The 20399-nt window shown below is 38.1% G+C and overlaps 1 pseudogene; it reads left to right on the forward strand.

Annotated features, from left to right (window-relative positions):
* The first annotated feature begins 874 nt into the window (after positions 1 to 874).
* Positions 875 to 9393, forward strand: LOC104704757 (uncharacterized; annotated as a pseudogene).
* The last annotated feature ends 11006 nt before the right edge of the window (positions 9394 to 20399 follow it).

The raw sequence follows: 20399 nt of genomic DNA on the forward strand, positions 1-20399 counted from the left end.
GAAGATGTTATGAAAGGGTATCAAATTTTGGACATATTAGATGAGAGTTTGATAAAAGCTTTCGAATCCAAATCAAAAAAGACTCCCAGACGTATAGCTAAAAAAAAAGAAACAGGTAGTTTATACAATTTATGTGTTCTTAATATTTTTTGACAACATAGAAATCTAGATTCTTTTTTTCCTATAATTTACAAATGTTTTACTTCATATGTAGAGTATCTTGATCATGGCGACCCTAATTTTTCATGTTCATATTGTGGAGCTATTATGTGGTATGGGGAGCGAATTAATAGGCACAAGAAGGCTAAAAATCCTACTTTCACACAATGTTGTTTGCAAGGATCTGTTAAACTCCCTTTTCTACATAATCAGCCTGAGTTGTTATTTGCTTTGTTAACAAATGATGACGAATTGAGTAGACATTTCAGAGAAAATATCAGGGCATACAACATGATTTTTTCATTCACCTCACTAGGTGGTTGTTGCGAAAACTCAGTTGTCAAAGGTCGTGGTCCTAATATGTTTCAGATTCAAGGAGAGAATTATCATCTACTTGGTAGTTTGAAGCCTACCGATGGTGATTTTCCTAAGTTTTCACAGTTGTATATCGTAGATACAGAAAATGTGATTGAAAACAGAGATGGGATTCTGAGGTATGTTAAACACCAATGCTTAGAAAGTTTAATTTTACTGAGTTTAAATGTATATTTGATAGATTGTTTTATTTTTCAGTAAAGCCAAAAATTCAGGAAAATATAAAAATAAACATAAGCTAAGGCCAGAAGTGATTGCTGCTATAATCAAGATGTTAGACGTTGTGAATCCTTATGTTGAAAACTTTAGATCAGCTAAGGAGCGGCTAGATACTAATCCTGAAGAAAGTTTTCACATGAGAATAGTCAGTGATCGTTTAAAAGACGGACGAAACTATGATGTGCCGACATCATCAGAGGTTGCTGCATTAATTCCAGGAGACTTTCATGTTGCAATGCCTACTCGAGACATCGTGATTGAAGAGAAGTCAGGAGAATTACAAAGAATCAGTGAGATACATCCAGCCTATCTTGCTCTACAATATCCTTTGTTGTTTCCAAATGGTGAGGATGGTTATAGACCAGGAATACTAAAAGGACCTGGTGGTTGCAAAAAAAAATCATAAAAATCGAGATTCAGAGAAAGAGAGGAAGTGCATCAGTATGCGCCAATGGTTTGCATACCGTATACAGGAGAGGAAGAACGAATTACATAGTCTCCTACTGTCGAAAAGATTGTTCCAGAAATTCTTAGTGGATGCTTATACGACAATAGAGACTAACAAGTTAACTTATCTCAAGTTAAATCAGTCAACTTTGAGGGCTGCTAATTATAATACGGTGAAGGATGCTGCTAATCAAGGCAACACAGATTTGAATGATCAAGGGACCAAATGTTACTTGCCAGCTTCTTTTGTTGGTGGACCTAGATATATGAGGAATATGTATCTAGATGCAATGGCAGTTTGTAAGTATTATGGATTTCCTGACCTATTCATTACATTCACTTGCAATCCTAAGTGGCCATAGCTGGTTCGATTTTGTTCAGCAAGAAAATTGAATACTGATGATAGGCCTGAGATTATTAGCAGAGTGTTCAAGATGAAGCTCAACTCTTTAATGGATGATCTAACAAAGAAACATATGTTAGGACGGACAGTGTCATGTAAGTCTTCGTATAAATCTTGTTGTTTTCTATGATTTTGTGTGCTAATTTGATGATTTATGGATAATATGGATTTGTTTTATGTTTTTTAGCAATGTATACAATTGAGTTCCAGAAAAGAGGACTTCCCCATGCTCACATTTTATTATGGATGCACCCAGATTCTAAATTGCCAAAATCCGAAGACATCGACAAAATCATATCTGCTGAAATCCCAGACAAGCATAAAGAACCTGAGCTGTATGAGATGGTTAAGGAAATGATGATTCACGGACCATGTGGGGCTGTCAATAGTAATTCACCATGTATGGAAGAAGGGAAATGTACAAAGTTCTTCCCCAAAAAACATGTTGATCAGACAACAATTGATAAAGAAGGTTTTCCAGTATACAGAAGAAGGAAAACAAATCATTTTGTTGAGAAGAATGGTTTTAATTATGACAATCGCTATGTTATACCATTTAACAAAGTGTTGTTACTAAGATATCGGGCTCATCTTAATGTCGAGTGGTGCAAACAAACAGGTTCTATCAAATATTTATTTAAGTATATTACTAAAGGACCGGATCGTGTTTCTGTAGTTGTTGAGCCAGCTTCGACAGAAAAAGGACAGACAAGAAAAGCTAAAAAAGTCAGAAAGGAGAATCCAGTCAAAAATACTGAAGGTACGGGAAGTGTTGATGAAATAAAAGATTTCTTCGATGGCAAGTAAGTATTTAGATAATCTGTGTTATTTGCTAATACATAATTAGACCAGGAAGTGTTTGTAAATAATTATTCTAACTACCCACTTTCAAATGGCAGATATGTTTCAGCTTGCAAAGCTGGTTGGAGAATATTAAAAAACCCTATAACTTACAGATCAACTTCAGTTCAAAGGTTGTCTTTTCACCTAGAAGGGAAGCACCTAATCTATTTCAAGGGAGATGATGAAGTAGAAACTGTTTTGGAGAGGGGGGAGTTAGTAAATTCTATGTTCCTTGCTTGGTTTGAATTGAACAAGGTTAACTCATTGGCTAAAACGAAAACATATGTGCAAATTTCTGAGTTTTTCACATGGGATGTGAAGAAAAAGAAGTTTAATTTAAGGAAGAGACCAGGTACGGCGATTGGAAGGATTAACTATGTTCCCATAGGTTTCGAAGATGGATATTATCTACGAGTCCTTCTTAATACTCAGACAGGTCCTGAGTGCTTTGATGATATTAAAACGGTTAAAGGAGTCGTCTATGGAACTTACAAATAGACATGTTTTGCTTTGGGGTTGCTAGACAATGATCAAGAATATATAGATGATATATTCAGAACAAGTTTTTGGTGTACTGGTAACTATTTACGTCGTCTATTCGTTGTGATGCTCCAATCTTTTAGTTTATCTCAACCAGAAGTTGTTTGGGAAAAAACATGGAAACTTTTAACTGAAGATATTGAGATGAGACAGAGAGAATACTTTAAACGACCAGGTAAAACATCATTATTTATATTCCATCACAGTGTCTTCTAATAAGAGTTATAATCTTAACTGTTTTTCTAATTTTGTTTGTATTTTTGTGTAGATCTTATTCTATCAGATGACAATAAGCAGAGGTTTGGTTTACAAGATATAGACAGCATATTAAAAAGCAATGGAACATCTTTGTCAGCCTTTGCCACAATGCCGTTGGTTTCAGGAGATATGTTGGATGATACTAATGTGTTGATTGTTGATGAGAGGGACTATAACCGGAATGAGCAGAAAGAAAAACATGATTCATGGTTAAAGTCTATGACAGACGAGGAAAAGAACATATATAGGGAGATCATGGAAGCAGTGGATATTGACATGGGTGGTGTGTTCTTTGTCTATGGGTTTGGTGGAACTGGAAAAACCTTCCTATATAAAACTCTATCAGCAGGATTAAGAGCGAGAGGATCAATTATCTTAAATGTTGCATCCAGTTGCATTGCTTCTCTATTGTTAGCAGGTGGAAGGACAACATATTCTAGGTTCGGAATTCCAATTAACCCGCATGAAAGTAGTGTTTGTACAATGAGTCCTGGATCAGCTCAAGCACAACTGGTGGCAGAAGCATCTTTGATCATATGGGATGAAGCTCCTATGATGAGCAAACACTGTGTTGAATCATTAGATAGAAGTTTGTCGGATATTAGAAAAGGAGCTGGTAATCGACCTTTTGGTGGAAAAGTTGTTGTATTTGGGGGAGATTTCAGGCAGGTGTTACCCATCATCCCGAATGCTGGAAGAGCAGAAATTTGTATGAGTGCACTAAATGCATCTTATCTTTTGAAGCATTGTAAACTATTGAGGTTGACCAAGAATATGAGGCTTCTTGCGAATAATTTGAGCCCTACGACAGCTAAAGAGATAAAGGATTTCTCAGAATGGATACTAAAAGTTGGTGATGGAAAGATTTCTCAGCCTAATGATGGTGAAGTGATGATAGATATTCCTGAAGAGTTTTTAATCACATGGCAGATGATCCTATTGAGGTAATAAGCAGAGAGGTTTATGGAGGTCCTAAGTGTTTGGAAGATAAAAATGATCCTATTTTCTTTTAAAAAAGAGCAATCTTATGTCCAACTAATGACGATGTTGGCATAATCAATGAGTATATGCTAGATCAGCTTGAAAGTTAGTAATATTTGTGTTTTAAATATTTCTGTTTTCTAATACATGTTACGTTTTGAAAATAGTTGTATATATTAAAAAATAATAAACGTTAAAATTGTTTTGTAGGTGAGGAAAGAACATACTTAAGTTCAGATTCTATTTATCCAGCTGACAAATATTTTGAAAATAATCCAGTGCTTACGTGACAACCCGTCCCGCGAACCCCACTAGCCCCCCGCTAGCTGCCCCAACGGACCGTCCGTAGACCCTGCTAGCCCCCGCTAGTCGTCCCAACGGACTCCAAGCTGGCCATGCAGGGCATCGATCCTAACCCCTCGCCGTGGCAAATTGGTGCGCCAGGCGTTCCTCGAACCCTGGTCCCCACCCTTTAACAACCTTCCCACACGACAAGCTGTCACTAATTGATCTGCAGGTCTTTTTTTTAAATTAATAGGTAATAAATATAAATATAATATAAACTACAACTAGTGGTCCCATATCCATTAGCCACCTATCCACACAGACAAAAGCGGAAATAGCAATATCAATAAATATCCAATAATAATATAACCAATAAATATCCATAACAACAATCCAATAATCAAACATCAGGAAACATGAAACCGGCAACCTAGCAATGCCAGACAACATACAATCGAGTCCCTAGAACATCCTCCTCTTCATCGCCTTGATTCCACGATCACACTTTGCCTTTACCTGCACCGCAAACACAAATTGAGATGCATGAGTATTTGATAAACACTCAGTGAGGCAATCCTCCCATCTACTGGGCTATACACACAAGAAACAGTGATTCCAATGTTCCAAACAAACAACAAACAAAACATACAAACCAGGAAAACAAACAAAACATACAAACCAGGAAAACAAACATCGTCTCGCTGGAAGGGAGGTGTCGACCGACACCAGGCAACTGTCGACCGACACTGGCATTGGTGTCGACCGACACTACCCCACAGTGTCGATCGATGCCATTTTGCTGGTGTCGACCGACACCACTTGGTGTCGATCGACACTCCACCTGCAACTACGTTCCGCTGCAAAGTTGAAAGTCAAATCTCGCTCCCAAACTCCACCAACTCGTCCAATACTCAAAACACAAGCCGAAAACATCCTTAGAAACCTGTAGCAACCATTCCCCAAACCAACTCTGGATGCAGCTGTATAAACCACATAGGATTCTCCCTGCTCAGGCAAAGCCAACACTGGAGCGGTAGTCAACATCTCCTTCAGGCTTGCAAAGCCTTCCTCACACTCCTGTGACCAAACAAAAGGAGCATCCTTCCCTGTCAACTCAGTCAACGAACGTGCTCTGCTCGCAAATCCCTGCACAAACCTCCTGTAGTAACCTAACAAACCAAGGAAACTCCTGATCTTTGTAGCATTCTGCGATCTAGGCCAATCTCCAAAAGCCTGAATCTTCTCCGGATCTACAGAAACCCCATCTACAGACACAATATGACCCAGAAAACCCATCTCATGCTGCCAAAAACTGCACTTGCTCAACTTAGCAAACAACTTCTGCTTCCGTAGCTTCTCCAGAACTGCCCTCAAATGCACTACATGCTCTTCAGGACTCTTAGAATAAACAAGGATGTCGTCGATGAAAATGATGACAGACACGTCCAGAAACTCCTGAAACACGCTGTTCATCAATCTCATAAACGCTGCTGGTGCATTTTTCTACCCAAACGACATCGCCACGAACTCATAAACCCATACCTCGTCTTTCTACTTGACGAACAACACCGACGCTCCCCACGGTGAAGTGATAAGACGTAAGAATTCCCTATTTTCTTCCTCAATTCTACTAGACTAAAAATCAAGTATGCTGACATCAACTCAGAACCACCCGGATATCAACACCTCTTGTCCATCCAAGAACCTCTAGTAACTTGTCTCTTAAGGAAACTTCAACAAGATAGCTTATTACAAAATTAGCTTCCCGCTTAGCAATTCTCCACAGCAAATCATCAATACGAGCGTAATAAAACAAACAAGTATCATATGTTCGCATATTACGATTCGCCGTATCAAATGCTTTGCAGACCGCCAACTCAACCCACTTGACTTATTTTCCCCAGTAAGCTTACCAAAGCCCTGAATCTAGCAACCCTGTCCATCTCCAATGAACTTCATCCAGCATCGTCGCAACGATTAGTTTATCCTGCCATGAAGGCTTCTCGTGAACTTATGTATCTGGCAAACATGCCTTTCCCGGTTCAAACCTGCTGCAACTCCCCTTCCCGGAACTCCAGCACCACCGGCCTCACAATCCTGGCACAACAGCCAAACATTCATACCGCTCTGGTCATAAAACCCTGACCCATTGGTCAACACATCCAAACCCCGAGATTAAACCATCGTCACTCTCTCGAGGTCTACATTCAATCGTTATGTTTATACTTACGTCCTAGGCATTGCTTGCTCTCAACTTCCCACTCTTAGGTCGCAACCTTCGAGCCATACTGATCTCACTCTCAGACCACCGCCTTCGAGTTATACCGTCTCACTCTTGGACCACAATCCTCAAGCTCTCGGTATCAGGGGAACTAATCATCCCCTCAGGGGAACATCATCCCCTCTGCCACTCTCGGAGCCCCCAACCCCTCGAGCTATCGGTATTCAGGAGAATCAACATCCCCTCAGGAGCAACAATCATTAACGACTATAAACATCTCCCGACCAAAAGTATCTCATGTGGTCCGAGTATAACATTGCAATGTTACACCTGCCCACTCAACTTCTAATATCCAATTGGATTCCCTACCAACTAGAGAAATATCTGCTCCAACTACATAAGTCTATGTATCCGCCTCTCTAGGCTCGATACCTCTCGCGAAGAATCTCGCACCGGTCATCTACCACTGCTCCATCCTCCTATCATAAGATGGAAAGTCCTCAACATCCACAGCCCTCGGCTGCACCCGCCACATGCGGCACAACTGGAGCCTGCACTGGTACCCCACTTGGTAAATGCTCCAACAGTACGCCAACAGATCAGCCAAGCGATTATCTCGACCCTGGGCTCCACCTGGTGCAACCCCACACCTGGGTTCCCAGTACCCCCGGCACGCTCACCGGCTAACCCCCTTTGGTCCCTCCTGATACTCTTGCGACCCTCTGACGTACCTCCCCATGGAACTCTGGACCACACCTTTAGCCACTGCACTTCCAAGAACAGAGGCTAACAAGCAATCTTAACGTAATACAAAAACACAAAAACCAAAACTCACTGTGGAATCACACTGTAGGCTCGAAGAGGATGTTCTAGGACTCCATGCCACACACAATTGACTAACTCACATAATCAACCAAAACATGAAATTTCCAAACATCTACAGCACAAAGCCTAGTGAACCCAAACCTAGAACCGTAAGGGCTTTGATACCAAATTGAAACAACCCGACCCGTTTTTTTAATTAATAGGTAATAAATATAAATATCATATAAACTACAACTAGTGGTCCCATAACCACTAGCCACCTATCCACAACCACAGACAACAGCGGAAATAGCAATACCAATAAATATCCATAACAACAATCCAATAATCAAACATCAGGAAACATGAAACCGGCAACCTAACAATGTTCCTAAAAACCCAAATCTAGCAACCTAGCAATGCCAGACAACATACAATCGAGTCCCTAGAACATCCTCCTCTTCATCGCCTTGATTCCACGATCACACTTTGCCTTTACCTGCACCGCAAACACAAATTGAGATGCATGAGTATTTGATAAACATTCAGTGAGGCAATCCTCCCATCTACTGGGCTATAGACACAAGCAACAGTGATTCCAATGTTCCAAACAAACAACAAACAAAACATACAAACCAGGAAAACAAATATTGTCTCGCTGGAAGGGAGGTGTCGACCGACACCAGCCAAGTGTCGACCAACACTGGTGTTGGTGTCGACCGACACTACCCCACAGTGTCAATCGATGCCATTTTGCTCTACCTGCAACTATGTTCCGCTGCGAAGTTGAAAGTCGAATCTCGCTCCCAAACTCCACCAACTCGTCCAATACTCAAAACCCAAGCCGGAAACATCCTTAGAAACCTGTAGCAACCATTCCCCAGCAAGAAAACACACAAACAACAACACACAAGCAAGAACAAAGAAATCAAAGGCTTAGATTAGCTATGGTCATGCACTCACCTCTTTGCAGGAAGATTTGGACCAACAGCAACAAATCCTACACTCCCAACAACCTTCTAACACGTTCCTGGCCCAGGATCTTCACTCCCACAACAAGATCTCACCAAAAACACCTTGAAATCTCACAAACTCTCTCAAGAACCTTTAGGAACTGTTTTCTCCTCTTCCTCTCACTCTCAAGCGGCGTAAGACAACAAAAACACGACCCTAGGTCGTTTTCCCCCTTTTAAACCTCGGTTCAATAGTTTTCCTTAAACCAAACCGGACCAAAACGATCAAAAACTTGATCTGGTCGAACCAGAAATTAGTGGTGTCGACCGACACCCATCCTTGGTGTCGATCGACACCCTCCCCCAAAACGCACAGTTTTGGTTCGCGGGCGTTACAACTTACACCTGATTTCTTAAATAGTCTAAAGGTATCTGGGGTCCCAAATCATAAAATTAGATTGAAGGTAGGTTGTCCAGTAATGTTGTTAAGGAATATAGATCCCAGAGGAGGGTTAATGAATGGAACAAGGTTGCAGATCACACAATTAGCTGAGTTTGTTTTGGAAGCTACTGTGATTACATGAGATAGAGTCGGCGACAAAGTCCTCATTCCAAGGATATTGCTCACTCCTTCAGATACTAAACTACCTTTCAAAATGCGACGAAGACAGTTACCTTTAGTTGTTGCTTTTGCAATGACTATTAACAAAAGTCAGGGACAATCTTTAGATTATGTTGGATTATATTTGCCGAGGCTATGTTTTTCACATGGTCAGCTTTATGTTGCATTGTCAAAAATGACTAATAAAAAAGGATTGAAGGTTTTGATAGTAGACAAAGAAGGAAAACCTCAGAAGGAAACAATGAACGTTGTATTCAAAGAAGTTTTTCAGAATTTGAAGTGACCGGTTTCATGTAGGACACGTTTGGGAAGGTAACTATTATTGATTAACTCAGGACCTGTATTTTTTAAATCTATACTATTTTTTAAGCTTTGTTTCCGAAAACATAGTTTGATTTTTATTATAAAAACATGATGTTTTCAAATGATGTGAAGACTGTTGAGGATGGTGAAGTGGTGGAACGAAATGAGTGAAAGAGTTTCATGTATTGGTATGGTTCTAAGCAAACGTTTTTTTTTTAAAACTTAGGATGTTGTTGTAATAATTTAGTATGGTTTTTTTTTATGTTTGTGCTAAACCTACTGTCTCATCAGTAGGTTTATTCTCAAACCTTTTTCCATACTATCGATAAATTTTATTAAATCTAATTTATAAATACAGACTTTGGTAAACTTTTATAAATTGTTAACATAAAATATTTAATTTATATAACTAATAAACATTTTAAGGAAAAAGTAAAATTTTTGGTTGAATTACAACTTCATACTACTTACCTGGATAGTACTTACCTAGATAGTGTAAGGAATTCCTCATTACTACACGTCCTATTTTGTAAGGTAGTTGAAAATTTGGCCAAAACCAGAATTATAAACCCTGACAAGTAAACAAATTTCACATTAGTTTTGTTAAACGAAAATTAACACTATAACCGGTGTTCAACCAAAATTTATTTTCTTTCTTACCTTCCATTTGAAATATTTTTGTAAAACCAGTATGTTCATACTCTTCCTTCAATCCAATTGCCGAGTCCAATGAGCATTTAATTGAAAAAAAAATTATCCTGAACAGACAAAACATAATTATTAGAGTTTCGAATTCATCAGAGTAGATGGATAAACAGGATTCGAAAAGGGTTTTTGGCTTATCTTTCATTTAGGATTGATGGGATTATCCTGTTTTTTTATAACAATTCAAGAAAGAAGAAAACATAAAATTAAATATGGATCATAATATTGTTTCGATTTCAACAACAAATACAAAATTTACAATTGGAAATAGATTCAAACCTGTAGAAGAAAATCCATATTCGATTCAATCCTTTTGGAATCCAGATCGATGCTATATGTATAGAAAATAGAAAAAGAAAATTAGAAATCTACAACGAATCTTCCTAATTGAAAAGGCGAATATATAAATAAAAGATCGATCTATTACCTTACTTTTCCTTTGAAATCGAAATCAGAGAAATACAAAAAGACAGCTGATCAGATTAATCTCTAATAAATCCGATCATGTTTCTTAAACTGGGAATCCGATCTTGAATATCATTGCTTCGGAGATATCCGATATGGATTAGGTGTCTCGATTCGATATTTGCCCAATCAGACAAAACTCTCTGTTTTTTTTTCTCAACCCGACAAAACACTTTGAATATCGGATGTGTAGTTTTTTTTGTTGTCTCTTTTTCCCGAAAACATATTTAGGAAGATAATATTGTTAATGGGCCACCATCGGTTTTAAATAAATATTTGTAACATCCGCGAACCAGAAGGTGGAATTTGGGGATGGGTGTCGATCGACACCAAGGGTGAGTCGATCGACACCAGCTTTTCTGGTTCAACCAGATTGTTTTAATTCGCGGTTTTGGGTTGGTTTGGGTTAATTGGTTTGTCTAAACCGAGTATATAAGGATTGAGGCGGGCCAGGTCGAGGGTTTTGGATGTTTTGTCGCAGTTTGCAAAAGAAAAGAGAGAAAAGAGAGAGTTTGTGTTCTTTAGATATTTTGACTTGATCTTGGAGGGTTTCGGTGAGATCTGTTGTTGTGGAAGGGAGGATTGCTGCTGTGAACGAAGGAGAAGCTTCCTAAGGTGTTGTTTCCACTGTTTCTCAACCAAATCTTTCTGCAAAAGAGGTGACTGCATTACCATGGCTTATCTAAGTCTGAGAATCCTTTGTTTGCTTGATTTGTTATGTTTTGTGGTGTTATTCTTGCTTGTGGTGGTGGTGTCATGGTTCTTATAGGTTCCTAAAGATTTTGGGTGAGTTTGGGACGGATTGGAGATGATTGGAAATGGGATTCGACGATCAGCTTCGAGCAGAACGCGTCTGCGGAGTCGGTGTCGATCGACACCATGTTGTAGCCAGTGTCGATCGACACCTCTCTGGTGTCAGTCGACACCAACTTGTGTGTTGCGGTTTTTCCTGGTTTGTTGTGTTGTTTGTTGTTTGTTAAACATTGGAATCTCAGCTGCATGTGTGTATAGCCCAGTAGATGGAAAGATTGCCTCACTAAGTATTTGTGATAATACTTACGCATCTCAATTGTTTTTTGTGGTGTGCAGGTATGTGACGTGGAATCATGGCGATTAGGAGGAGGATGATCTAGGGTCTCGTTCGTGTGATGTTGGTTATGTTATTGGAACCTTGTGTAGAGATATGCTAGGTTGATGGATAGAATGGTTAGAGAGGTTATTGTGTTGATGATGTATCGGGTTTTTTGTATTATTGGTATGTTTCCGCTGTGCTTTATGGTATTTGCTGGTTTAATGAGGTATTGTGGTTTAGTTGGTTTAATTAAGTAGTATAGGATGCTTAGTTACATATTATTATTAATAAAAAAAAAAAACGGGTCGGGTTGTTTTAATACTACTGATCCAATTAAAAAAAGTTTAGCTCTTATGGCCCATTAAAATCTAAACTACAGTCCGATTATATTTATGTATAGATTATTACATGATACCAAGTACATGTTTTGTTGTTGCCAACTTAATACAATTTCTATTTTATCTTACAAAATATATTAAACTAAAATGTTTTCATAAAGGAAAAAAAAAAAAAAAAATCCCGCACATACGTGCAGGTCTTGTCCTAGTAATGTTTTAAAAGGAAGAATTCTATTAGACTCTCATAATTGTAATTTTACAAGATACATTCTCTTATATAGAGATGAGTTTCCTAAACTAAGATAAGGATAAATGTAAACTATATATATTTATACATTCGTGAATATACTAAACTGTCTAAACCAATATTAACATTTATCTAATATATTCTAGAATAATACCTTCATGACTTCCATTTTTGGGTTTATCATCTCGACCGTAGATCTTGGTCGATCTCCCATTCACCATCTCCCAATACTTCCCTTCTTCGGTTTCCCGGGGAAGTGTCACGGTGTGGCAAAACATGATGACTAAAAATTTGATAACGAGACACATTTTCTCTATTTGGTTGAGGTCTTACAAGGGAGATGGAACCCATGCAGATCCAAATGGCGGGCATATCGTGTTTGGTGGGTTTGACCCGAACCACTTCCGGGGAGAACACACATATGTTCCTATGATGTTACCAAGCAACTGGTTTTCGAAGATCAGAATGTCCCAAATTCTCATTGGTAATATAACAGTTGACCTTTCTGCTAAAGAATCCATAACAATTCTTGACTCCGAAATGACTGATATTTATGGCCCGAGAGTATGAAAATTAAGTTCTAGTGAGTACATATAGTTTAGTTTGTATCATAATTTTGTTTGGTTAATTTTTTGTTTTGTTTTGTTTCATAATGTTTAGACAGCTGTCCGCAAGATCTATGAGGCACTTGAAACAAAAACAAAGATAGTTGCATGCGGAAAGGTTCCTAAGTTGCCTGCTATCTCCTTCACAATTGGGGAAAAGCTTTTTCCCCTCACCAAAGATGATGTACCATGTGGTAAGTTATAAAATAATCATTTGATTTAAATACATGATTTTGGGGGAAGCTTTTTTGAGAAAGTACCATACGGTGTTCGATTATGAAGATGTTAACCACCCAAGAATCGGCTTTGCTGAAGCAGCAGTTTAAGTGTCGAAAGATAAGACAAGAAGAAAAAGAGATCCACTACAACAATAATTTTCTAAGTAATATGAAATTATTCTGTAAGCGTAGCTTCTTATAATAAAACGGAATTATATATCTATGAATTCTCTATACTCAAACCAAACTAATAAATGATCTGAGTAACTCTAAATTATGCAAGAGTGAGTTCAAGTTGTTGCGTTGGTCTCCTATATCCTCTTAATTATGCATTTCTGCTCTGTTAACTTCTTCAACTAATTTCATCAGCATAATTTGTGTATTTTTAACGAAAAATATAAGCAAAAAGTAAGCAAAACATATAATATAAAATAAGTGTTCCATGATTTGTTTTTATGTATATGTTTTATAATTTAATAACTAATTGGTCATTGTTACTTTTAAAATATAAATTAATAGTTGATTTAAATAATTGTGAAAATTATCTATATATACATTTTGCAAGTACATTTTGTAAAAAAATCTTGGAATATTTATCATATTTAACAAAAATTCCTAAAGTCACTCCCTAATAAATCCCAATATCCATTTTCCAATTTTTTTTTTTTTTTTTGCTAAAAATGTAAATATCATATAAATGAAGATAGAGGCTATACAAAAGTTTTAGGTTCTAGAAAAAATGATTAAGAACAAAAGTATGTTATAAGAATAACTCTTTTATATAAATATGCTTAAAAAAAATTACTCAAAACTTTAAGCTCTTACAAAGTCTCAAGCTCAATCTTTTTCTCTCTAAAACTCAGTGTCTTATGCAGACCTTAACACCTCCTTTATATAAAACACCAAAACCAAATCCTACTAGGAATCACCCTATGTTTAGATAACTCCTAAACATATTTAACATTTATCTCCTTAATCATAACTCAATTAGGAAACCTCTTGTAAACTTCAAGCTTATCCAACCTTCTCCCCCATAAGCTTGAAATCATTATTTGACACACCATGAACTCCAATATGATCCCTCATCTCTTTAAACTTGTTTTTGTCAAGCGCCTTTGTCAAGATGTCAGCTCTCTGTGCGGTTCCTGGAACATGTTCTACATCAACCATCCATTCTCAACGCATTCACGAATAAAATGATACCTCCGATGGATATGTTTACTCCGGCCATGAAAGACCGGGTTCTTAGTGAGGGCTATTGCAGACTTATTATCAACTGAATAGTCGCCCTTTCACTATCAGTTCCGACTATCTCAGCAAAAAGATATTGAAGCCAGATAGCCTACTTAGCTGCTTCCGTAGCAGCCATGAATTCTTCTTCGCAAGAGGACAAGGCCATAACTTGTTGTTTTTGAGAACACCAAGTGATTTGACACTCATTGAGATAGAAAACATGACCTGCAGTACTCTTTCCATCGTCGATATCCACACCATGACTGCTATCACTATAGCCTATCAAACCAGTTTTGATTCCTCGTTTAAAATGCAGACCAAATGAGAGTGTTCCTCGAAGATACCTTAGGACTTGTTTTAGTGCAACACCATGTGATTCTTTTGGTTCCACCAAGTATCTACTCAAGACTCCAACAGAGAAGGCAAGATCTGGACGAGTATGAATCAAGTACCTCAGACATCCAATAGCTCTCCTAAACTTTTTCCCTTCAATACCCCTTTCATGTATTGATTTTGATAGTTCCAGAACGAACTCCATTGGTATGAGAACCGAATTGCACTCACTCATGCCAGTCTCTTCCAAGATGTTCCTAGCATATCTCTCTTGTTTTAAGAATATCCCATCTTTGTCTTGAAACACTTCAATACCAACATAATAGGTAAGTTTTCCCAGATCACTCATTTCAAACTTTCTTGCCATCCCTTTCTTGAAATCAAGTATCAGCTTTACACTAGAGCCAGTAACTAACAAGTCATTCACATAAACTGCTACAATGAGAAGATGCTCATGTTCTCGTTTTCTATAGAGTGATGGTTCCTTAGAGCACTTCTCAAACTATAAATCCAAAAGAATTTTATTCAGCTTAGTGTTCCATGCCCGAGGTGCTTGCTTAAGTCCATAAAGCGCCTTTGTGTAATTTGTAAGCCTTCTCCTTGCTTCCTTCAGTTACAAAACCATCAGGCTGACTAACATACACATCTTCTTTTAACTCCCCATGAAGGAAAGCAATCTTCACATCTAGATGGTGTATTTCGTCTTGTGAACGGAGTCGAGATAGGGTATGAACAGTCTCCCATAGCAAGAATAGGAATACGCGAACCATTGGAGGCTGCTAAAGCAATGATAAAATGAATCATTTCAAGACGAGCTACTGGAGCAAATACTTCATCAACATCAATACCATGTCTCTGTACATACCCCTTAGCTACAAGTCTTATTTTGTACTTGTTCACGCTGTTATCATAATTGCGTTTCACTTTGAAGACCCATTTTAAACCAATTGGCATGCAGCCTATAGAAAGATCAACTAGGTCCATGTCTTGTTCTTTACTATCGAAGCTATATCTTCTTCACATGCATCTTTCCAAACTTTTGATTTGCTTGCTTCACTGAAATCCCATGGTTCTTCATTGATAGTAAGAAACAAGTGTTCTCCTTCGATCTCTGCTAACATCACATAATCTTTTAGATAATTTGGTTTTGTAGCTACCCTCTCTGATCTCCTTAACACTGATATCGGCTGAGCATGTTGCTCTCCAACATGTTCCTCTGTATTATGTTCTTCTTCATTCAGTTCCTCTGCGTTCTCTGCCTCACCGCTAGATTCTTGTGCTATCGCATCAATAGTATCATTATTCTCTCAGTTTTTCTCTGTTTCTGCAACGACTTCACTTTTCCTGATTCCATTATTTCCGAATTCTCCAAAACTAAGAGTGAACATTCCTGAGTCCATATTAGTCTCTTCTGAATCCTTCCACTTCCAGCTTTTGCTCTCATAAAAAACAATGTCTCTGCTCACAATAATCTTTCGACTTTTCGGATTGAGAAGTCGATAAGCTTTGGAACCGGGTTCTGTTCCAAGATTTACGAGCATTCTGGCCCTATCATCAAGTTTTCTGAGATTCAGAGCTTTAGTCTTAGCAAAACAAACACAACCAAACACCCGCAAATGTTCTACATTCGGTTTCTTCTTTTTAAAAGCTTCATAAGGTGTTTGATCTTCTAACACTCTTGTTCCTACTCTGTTTATAAGATAGGTTGAGTGTCTTATTGCCTCTCCCCACAGATAGTTCAGCATGTTCATGTGTTTTAGGATACTACGAGTCATACCTAGTAATGTTCTATTCCTCCTATCCACAACTCCATTTTGTTGAGGCGTGTAGGGTGCAGTAAAGTGCCTATTGATTCCCTCTTTTTCACAAAACAGTTGAAACTCTGCAGATAGGAACTCTCCTCCTCTATCTGTTCGAAAAGTCTTTATAGTAGTTCCAGTTTCTTGCTCGACCAATGCTTTGAACACTTTAAACTTTTCGAATACCTCACTTTTTCTCTCAGGAGAATAGACCACATATAACGGGAGTGATCATCAATTAACAAGAAGACATATTTCTTCTGCGCAGCTGTAGATGGTGAGATAGGTCCACAAAGATCCCCATGAACTAATTCAAGTGGTTGTGAGGCTCGATAGGAGGTTGATTTTGGAAATGCTTGTCTTGCTTGCTTGCCAAACAGACATGAAGAGCATGTTTCTTTATCCTTTGGAGCACTGGATATCCCAATAAGTAGTTCTTTAGCCACCATCTTCTTAATATTCTCAAATCCAATGTGTCCTAGACGAGCATGCCATATTGTTGAGTCGAATTGCTCTCACCAACCTCCATGTTTTCAACCTCCATGTTCACCTTATACAATCTATTTCTTGATCGAATTGCTCTCACCAACAAGTTTCCATCTCGATCATGTAAGGTTAAGAAGTCTTCTCTCATTCTTACATCACAACCAGATTCAGTAGCCTGATGATATTGCTTTTAAGGTCTGGTATGTAGTAGACTTCTGCTAGCACTTTCCTTCCTCCATCTTTAGTTACAAATAGTATCAAACCCTTTCCTCTTATGTCGACCCGTGAATCATCACTGAACCTTACCTTTCCTGTGATCGTTGTGTCAATTTTACAAAACCAAGCTTTGTTTCCTGTCATATGATTACTGGCTTCGTTATCAAGATACCAAACTTTATCTGAGAATGTCTCAAAATCCTTCGACTTCACATTCTTCTCGTTAAGATACACCACTTCGTGCATCATAAGTGATTCTGCTTCATGTGTGTCTTCTTCTTTCTCTTGTGATTCTTGAAGCTTAATTAGTTTGGGTAAACGATCTGGACAGTCTGAGGCATAATGTCCAAGTTTGTCACAGCGATAGCATGTGACTTTGGTTTTGTCCCTCTGTTGATAACTGATATATCATGGTTTTTACGGTTTTTAACCATGATATAAAGTGTGCTTTTTTAAGTGTTTTGATTTGTTTTCTAGGATGTTTCTGAGTCTTTACAGGCTTTATAGGATATTGGCATGAAAGGAGCAAAATGGAGCAATTAGAGGGATTTTGGAGCAATTCAGCTAAGGAAGAGAACTTGGAGCCGAGGAAGGATGAGAGTGTCGATCGACACTGCCTTAGCATCGATCGACACCCTGTTTAGCCGAGAGAGAAGCAAGTTTTGGAAGTTTACAAATTTGCCCGAAGTTTTCCATATTTGCATCATTAGTCCATAGACTTGTTTTAGGACATATATATAGTGTTTTTAAGTTTTAGAAACTCTTAAGTTTTATTCTAGCAAGTTTTATTTTCTGCAACCCTGAGAGATTTTTGAGAGTTTTTGGGAGAGAGAGATCTGAACTCCTTGTAGAGAGAAGAATTCCTGAACTCCTTCTTTTACCTTTGATATCTATTGCTTATTATTCATAATTATGTTTTGTTCTTCACTAAATATGTCTGAGTAGTTTGCTTGTTAGGTTCAGGGTTTTTCACAGGGATTTTATGATTGATTAGATCTGTTTATTTAGGATTCATTATCTTTCTAGATCTTCATCATAGGTTGTTCTTCATATTAATCCTTGATTGGCCATCTAGAATTAATAACCTAGGAAAATAAATTGATATGAGAATATAATTGATTTTTCTGATAAAACCTTTTGATTAGCAAAACTACTTCTTGCAAAGAGATTTGATTTAATAATTTTGTGAACAATCTAAACCTGTTTTCAAAGCTGATTTTTAACATAGAATTTTACAAAGAGATTTGGATTTTCTGGTTTAAAATTTAGATAATATTTGCAGTGAGAACTGATTTATTTTACAAAAGATTTAGAATTCTAGATCTGACTTTAATTGCTTGAATCCTATTTAATTATTGATTTAATATTTTTTAATTTCCTTGAATAAATTATTTACTTTTTGATCCCTTGAATTTTCACAGTTTTTATTTAACATTTTGCCTTGCTTTTCTTATTTAAATTAACTTGTTTAGCGTAATCATAAAACTCTATAATTTATTGTGTAAACTTGAGTCCTTGTGGAATTCGATCCCTAAGTACTACAATGATCTCTTAATTTGCGAGAGTAGCTCTAGGGTTTAATTTGAGCATATTAAATTTTGGCGCTGTTGCTGGAGACTCTTTGATCTACCATTAGATTTGAGTTTTTAATTTTGTCTAAATATTTCTTTTTATTTTCTACTAACACGCTTTTGTTTCTTTTCTCTTGTGTGTTTCAGGTGAATGCCTCCTAAGCCTAACACTAGGAACAACAAGACTGGTCCTACTGTGAAGCTTTCAAACCAAGAGTTGGGAAAACTTGAGCGTGAGAACAGAAAAGCAGCCAAATCCTTGAAGATGGTTAACACAATCATTTTGATTCATGATGAGGATGGTGCATTGAGGGATCAAGAGAGCCACTTGCGCAATGAGCAGGGCCAAAAGCTTGATGCAGAAGGCAATGTGATTGTTGAAGCTGTTGTTGTCAACGAGCAAGTTGTTGTCGTTGACGGGCAGGCCGATGGTGTCGACCGACGCCAACAGGGTGTCGATCGACACCCACCTGCAGCAGACGTACGTGGAGCTGCCAACCACGTCCAGAATCCGGTTCGAAGACAGGAACAGAACCGGGATTTGATCAGGACTATTGCAGACTTCAACAGAGCTGATTTGATGTATGAAAACCGCTCTGCAATTGTTCCACCTCCATTCCCAAGGAATGACTTTGAGCTGAAGCCCGCTTACTTCCAGCTAGTTGGGCAAAGACCTTTCTCTAACCTGCCAAATGAGAAAGCTCTGGATCATATTGAGCACTTTGAGGATCTTGTGACTAGCATCAAAGCCAATGGTGTGACTGAAGACTACATCTACTGCAAGCTCTTCCCATATTCACTTGCAGGAGAAGCATCTCAATGGTTAAAACAGTTTGTCAGCTGGATCTTTGACATCTTGACAACAAATTAAGGTGGCTTTCCTTAATTATTTTTATGATGATGCTATGTCTGATGAGCTGAGAGTGAAGCTGTCATCTTTCAAGCAAAGATCAGATGAAGCTTTCAAGGCAGCCTGGGTGAGATTCAAAGCTTATCAAAGGGACTATCCACACCATGGTTTCTCAAGGGTTCAATTGCTGAGTATCTTTTTCAGAGGAATTGAGTGGGAATATCAGCTAGCTTTGGATGCTGCCAGCCATGGAAACTTCAAGACGAGATATCCATAAGAAGCTGAGAATTTGATTGAGAATCTGGCCTCCAACAATAGCACTAAAAGGGCAGATGCTGAAAGGAAGAGAATGCATGGAGGATTTGATTCAAACCAGCTAGCTTCAGTTAATGCCAAGCTGGATTCAGTTCACAATCTTCTAGTGAGTAAGAAGTCAGTCCAATTGGCTGCTGAAGTTGAGACATTTTTGCGCCAGAGCCAGAGAATACATAGGAGAATGTCAATTATGTGTATGGAGTTGGGAATCAAGGTCAGAGATTCGGTAATCAGCAAAGCAACACGCCTTACAGTGGGAACTCTTCAGGCTATACTCCTAAGACGAATTATCAGAGGCAGTAACAGAACAATGGTTATACAAGAACCTATGGGAACTCATCTTATCAGTCTCCTCCTCCACAGACTTATTCTAAGATTAGAATGGAAGCAATGCTTGAACAGCTTCTTCAGGGTCAAGAACAGTTAACAATGACATTCAATGGGAAGATTGATAATGTCTACAATAAGCTTACTGGGAGGATTGATGCATTGAATATTCATGTTAAGAAGCTGGAGAATCAGGTTGCGCAAAC

This window comes from Camelina sativa, chromosome 7, assembly GCF_030686135.1.
Source record: "Camelina sativa cultivar CO46 ecotype springtype chromosome 7, ASM3068613v1".
In the NCBI taxonomy this organism is placed as follows: domain Eukaryota; kingdom Viridiplantae; phylum Streptophyta; class Magnoliopsida; order Brassicales; family Brassicaceae; genus Camelina; species Camelina sativa.